The 6,551-nt window shown below is 44.6% G+C and overlaps 1 pseudogene; it reads left to right on the plus strand.

The window, feature by feature from the left end:
• Window positions 1-995: 995 nt before the first annotated feature.
• On the plus strand, window positions 996-6,277 carry LOC144298923 (protein Abitram-like; annotated as a pseudogene).
• The last annotated feature ends 274 nt before the right edge of the window (window positions 6,278-6,551 follow it).

A 6,551-nucleotide genomic window follows, 5' to 3' on the forward strand; every position in this document is an offset into this window, starting at 1 on the left:
TCTCACTGCCTCCAATATCCCTCCCCTACTTCCTCTTCTGGGCTGAGTCACCTCCGCGCCAACCCCCCCCCCCCCAGCCCATGCCCTTCCATGGGAGTGCTCTCTCCCTCTTCTGCTGTCCTATGGTTTTATAGCATCCCTCTCTCCAAGATTCCCACTCTTCCTCTTCCACTATAATTCCTTTGACAGAGGCAGAAAAGTGTAGCTTTTGCTAGCTCCAGCTACAGACTTAGACCTGGTGTCAAAACCCAGCTCTGCCATTTACTGGCTGGGTGATCCTGGGCAAGTCGCTTACCTCTCTGAGCATCTTAGAAGCAAAACAGAGCTGTATAAGCCAACTCATTATGAAGAGAAAGTGAGCCAAACTATACAAAACCTCTCACATAACATCTGGCAAGCAGTAAGCACTCAGTAAATGATAGCTCCTATTCCTATGTCCTTTCTCCATGACTGTTTTAAATTTCTCAGATAAATTAGTTATAAGCAGGTGTCAAAGTTTTATTTCAATCTTACCACAGAGCCAAGTCACAGTTCTCTTTTGTTAAGGACATTTTGCAGGAAAAGAGAATGGTTGGATAATCACTATTAAACTGAATACAAGACAAAGAATGTCTAATAATCAGCTGAATGTGTGGGTAGCTGATTTCCCCAAAGAGGTTTTAATCTTGTTAAAGTTTATCAGAAAATTGCTTAAGCATTTATCAGGAATGCTAATTTCCTCCCACAAGGAGGCTGTGCATTGCATCAAGCAAGAGAGTTCTACACCAGACCGTGATTGGGGCACTTTTTTCTTAATCACACCCGTAATAATTAAGGCTGACATTTCTTGAGGGCTCACTAGGCACCCAGGCCTAGTAGATCCTGTTAGCAGATCTTGAATGCAGCTCATCATTGCCGCCTGCTCACATGGAACATGCTCCCACATAGTTCAGGGTCAGACTATGTGGGCAGCTGCTAACTGCTGATGGAATGGGTGAATGGGAGCAGTAGCCATCATGTCCCAGGCCTCTGTGCAATGTGGGGCACACACCCTGTCCTGCCCTCCACACCACCAAGATGGAAATAAATGGGTTTGTGAAAGTAGAAACCATCCACTGCTTCTCCAGTTTAATGGGGTGTTAAGTAGGTGCTATTTAGGAAAGTGTGATGTGGTTAGGCTTTCTGGGCCAATACTGTCAAGTGGGGCCTTTACCAGCTAGATGACAAGGTGCTTTATTCTCGCCTTAAAGCCCAGCAGAGCAACCAAGGGCTCATTACCAAGCATGGATGCCTTTTCTCTGACAGACAATAAAGAGTCGGATCCAAGTTGCTCGTTAGCTTCTTTGGGGATTTGTTAGACATCTTGCTACTGTTTGAACAAACAGATGGACTTGGCTCTTGGCTTCAAGGATATTTGGAAGGAGTAGATCTGCCTACCCATTGTGAAGAGCAAAACACCATATCCAAATGGGGTGCACTGTGTCCGAGTTAGTTTGAGATGAGGTCAGTGGTCCTCAAAGTGTGGTACCCTGACTAGCAGCAGCAGCATCACCTGGGAACTTGTTAGAAATGAGAATTCTTGGTCCCCACCCCAAAACTACTGAGTCAAAAACTCTGGAGTGAGGCCCAGAAATCTGTATTTAAGCAGGCTGTCTAGGTGGTGTGGATATATATTCTAGCTAGAGTAGAGTCAGGCTATCGTATTTGTGTTGCTTTTCATCTTCACTCTCTTCCTATCTTCTCCCACCCATCCTCCCCTCTAAACCAACAACTTCTCAGAAGCCCCTGGGGTTCCATCTAAGCACCCTAGCTGGGTTGTGAGACCCCATGGACCACAAGGAAGATGGAAGATTATCACCAAGCTCCCAAAAATGGTCACGTTCTCCTAGCTGAATGTTGGTGAGCAAGCCTGCCTGGATAAACTAGAAAACACCGTGATGGCCATCTGAGGCCATGGCTCCGTGTGCTTCTGGGGCAGAAACAAGACCAAGCCTCAGTTTAGAGTCTATGATGTTCTGCAGCCAGCCTTAGCTTCACAGAGATGTTTGAAGTAAAATGGCATAGGCAAGGAACAGCCACCGGAAGAAGCTAAGAAGTAACCACAGGTGACCATAGAGAAACCTGGAGCAATGGAGCCATTCAGAGAAAAACACAACAAACAGCTGCAGTACAAATCTATTAAAACATATCAGCAATTTCTAAAGACTCAAATGGATTTTCTGCAGAGCTGGGCTGATATTCAGTGAATGTTTGAGGATACAGTAACTCCTGAAGGCCAGAGAACTGGAGACGCTCAACTGCAAAAGGATGTTACAGTTGATTATTTCAATAAGCATTTGCCAAGTGCCAACAGGTCACCATGATGCAGGCTGGATTTTAAACAGAGGACAGATCTGGTACCTCACTCTGGTGAGGTACCGTGGTCCCTTCTGGCAAGCTCTGCAGCCAGCTCCTCAGCAACTCATGTGGTTGGGTCTGCTCAGACCCCTCAAGATCCCAGGATATCTCGGGGAAACTAAATTCCAAGGCCCCCTGCTATGGACCATATTATGTCCCTTCAAAATTTATATGTTGAAACCTAACCCCCAGTGTAACTGTATTTGGAATAAGGAAGTAATTAAGGCAAAATGAGGTCATCAGGGTAGAGCCCTGATCTAGTTGGATTAGTGTCCTTACAAGAAGAGACACCAGTGAGGTCTCTCTCTTTCCCTCTCTCTTCCTCCCTCTCTCTCTCTACCATGTGAGGACACAGTGAGAAAATGGCCATCTGCCAGCCAGGAAGAGAGCCCTCACCAGAAACCAAATTGGCTAGTACCTTGACCAGGACTTGGCCTCCAGAACCAAGAAAAAATGAGTTCTGTTGTTTAAGTCACCCAGTCTCTGATATTTTGTTATGACCGCACAGCTGACTCAGGACCCCCCACCCCAACTCTGCCCAGCCACTACAGGTTAGCATTGAGAACTGTCCCAGAGGGGTGCTGAATTGCAAGAAAGGTCAACAATTCCCTCCTTGACTTCTTGTTCTCTCTAATCCACCTTCCCCCTCCAAACCTGAGTCCAGAGAAGGGAAATAGGGCACTCATCTTAGCCATTCATTTCCTGCTCCTCTATTCTCCTTCCTCAACCTCTGGAGGTCAAAAAGGTGATAGGCTTTTCTTTTGTGGCTCCTAATTATATCTTCTTTCTTCCTGACTCCAGCTAAGCCTTAATGGTGGACAGCGGTCCCTACTCCACATCCCTGAAAAATTCAACTGGGACAGATTCTCCAAGTTTGCTTACTGATACAGGAATTTGGAGAACTGGCCTTGCAAGGCTATTTTCCTGTTGTATAATCTGATTTTTGAATGGCAAGAGCTGGAGTTGTGTTCCTTGGCATTCTTTGTATAACATATTTGAATCTCCACCTGGCCAGAAAGATACCTAGGGTGTAATGGAGAAAAAGATTATGGCTAGGAAAGACAAAAGAGAAAATCACATCAAAATAAAAAGAAGAGGGGGCAGGGGTAGTGGCACCCGTGGTCACCATGGCCAACCACCCAGATGGGCTGGGGGTAAGGGTCGGAACCAACTGTGCCGTCGCTTGTGGATTGTTACTTCACTCTCTGGTACAAAGCCAATGTCAAAGGCAACCCCCATGCGGACCACTGTACACTATCGCACTGCAGCCGAATATGTGTCATCACATTGGCAGGCTCTCATCCAGTTCTTCAAAGTGGAAAAGCAACTAAAAGCATCTCCTACATTTCTATACAATAACAATGAAACTGAAGAAAGAGAAATTAAGGAATTCATCCCATTTACAATTGCACCCAAAAGCTTAAGATACCTAGGAATAAAGCTGACCAAAGAGGTAACTGATCTATACCCTAAAAACTACAGAACACTTCTGAAAGAAATTGAGGAAGACAGAAAGAGATGGAAAAATATCCCATGCTCATGGATTAGAAGAATTAATATTGTGAAAATGTCAGTGCTACCTAGGATAATTTACACATTCAGTGCAGTCCCTATCAAAATACCATGGACTTCTTCAGAGAGTTGGAACAAATCATCTTAAGCTTTGTGTGGAATCAGAAAAGACCCCAAATAGCCAGGGGAATATTGAAAAAGAAAACCAGAGCCGGGGGCATCACAATGCTGGATTTCAAGTTGTACTACAAAGCTGTGATCATCAAGACAGTGTGGTACTGGCACAAAAACAGACACATAGATCAATGGAACAGAATAAAGAACCCAGAAATGGGCCCTCAACACTATGGTCAACTAATATTCGACAAAGCAGGAAAGACTATCCACTAGAAAAAGAACAGTCTCTTTAATAAATGGTGCTGGGAAAATTGGACAGCCACGTGCAGAGGAATGAACCTAGACCACTCTCTTGCACCATACACAAAGATAAACTCAAAATGGATGAAAGATCTAAACATGAGACAAGAATCCATCAAAATCCTAGAGGAGAACACAGGCAGCACCCTTTTTGAACTTGGCCACAGCAACTTCTTGCAAGATATATCTCTGAAGGCAAGAGAAACAGAAGCAAAAATTAACTATTGGGACTTAATCAAGATAAAAAGATTCTGCACAGCAAAAGAAACAGTCAACAAAACTAAAAGACAACCTACAGAATGGGAGAAGATATTTGCAAATGACGTATCAGATAAAGGGCTAGTATCCCAAGATCTATAAAGAACTTATTAAACTCAACAACAGAGAAACAAACAATCCAATCATGAAATGGGCAAAAGACATGAACAGAAATTTCACCAAAGAAGACATAGACATGGCCAACATGCACATGAGAAAATGCTCCTCATCACTGGCCATCAGGGAAATACAAATCAAAACCACAATGAGATACCACCACACACCAGTTGAGAATGGGGAAAATTAACAAGACAGGAAACAAGTGTTGGAGAGGATGTGGAGAAAGGGGAACCCTCTTGCACTGTTGGTAGGAATGTGAACTGGTGCAGCCACTCTGGAAAATTGTGTGGAGGTTCCTCAAAGAGTTAGAAATAGATCTAGGGGATCCCTAGGTGGCTCAGCGGTTTAGCGTCTGCCTTTGGCCCAAGGTGCAATCCTGGAGTCCCAGAATCGAGTCCCACATTGGGCTCCCAGCATGGAACCTGCTTCTCCCTCCTCCTGTGTCTCTGCCTCTCTCTCTCTCTCTCTCTCTCTCTCTGTCTATCATGGATAAATAAATAAATAAATCTTAAAAAAATAAAAATAAAAATAGATCTACCCTATAACCCAGCAATTTCACTACTGGGGATTTACCCCAAAGAAACAGATGCAGTGAAACACCGGGACACCTGCACCCCAATGTTTATAGCAGCAATGTCCACAATAGCCAAACTGTGGAAGGAGCCTCGGTGTCCATCGAAAGATGAATTGATAAAGAATATAAAAATAGTGAAAGGGATTAAAGGGGAAAGGAGAGAAAATGAGTGGGAAATATCAGTGAGGGTGACTGAACATGAGAGACTCCTAACTCTGGGAAATGAACCAGGGGTTGTGGAAGGGGAGGTGGGTGGAAGGTGCGGGTGACTGGGTGACAGGCACTGAGGGGGGCACTTGGCAGGATGAGCACTGGGTGTTACGCTATATCTTGGCAAATCAAACTCCAATAAAAAATATACAAAAAATTAATTAAATTAAATGAAAAAATAAAAAAATAAAAGCATCTCTTATAAAATCAGTACTAACTGTAGCAGACTTCAGAACAAAGTCTCTGGGAAATTTAAGCGAAGGGACAGTTTCTTTCTTTTTTTTTTTAAGATTTTATTTATTTATTCATGAGAGACACAGAGAGAGAGAGAAAGAGAGAGAGAGAGGCAGAGAGAGAAGCAGGCTCCATGCAGGACTCGATGCGGGACTCGATCCCGGGACTCCAGGATCATGCCCTAAACCACTGAACCACCCAGGGGTCCCTGAAGGGACAGTTTCTAACAAAGCCTGCCCCTCTGTGTGAGATTTACTGCTCAGATGGAGAATACAGCACATCTAGCTGCAGAGGACGGTTGATGGAAGGGAATGGAAACATTGTCCATAAGCCATCTATTCTGCAAGAGAAGCCATCCACTGAAGGCTACATTGCAGTTAGTGTTTCCCAAATTTGAAGAACGTGAAAGCATAATAATGGAAGGGTTACTGACACAGAAAACAGTATGAAGAAGCTGCGGTGAAGCGCATTAATGCCACGACAGCTACATCACAGGCCCTGGGATGGAGTAACGAGCAGAGCAGCGTGCTTAGCCCTCCCTGGCCTGGTCTGCGCGCTGAAGGCCAGCACAAGTGAAGCGCTTCACACCCAGCCATCTGCAGAGAGGCCTGATCTTAAAACTTAACCTCGTTTCCCCTCTTTGTCTTATATAACGAGCCTTGGTTCCCATTTTGGCCTCGGCCTCCCACATCTGCCCTGCCCGTGTCCTCACCCTGTTCTGTTGCTTTTCTAACAACTGGCAAGCAGAGGATGTTTTTCTGATTAAAAATAAGGCACCCTGAGGAAAATTTGGACAAGACAGATAAGCATTAAGTAGAAATAATTCACCCATCGTCCTATAACCCCCTGG

Source organism: Canis aureus, chromosome 26 (assembly GCF_053574225.1).
Source record: "Canis aureus isolate CA01 chromosome 26, VMU_Caureus_v.1.0, whole genome shotgun sequence".
NCBI lineage: Eukaryota > Metazoa > Chordata > Mammalia > Carnivora > Canidae > Canis > Canis aureus.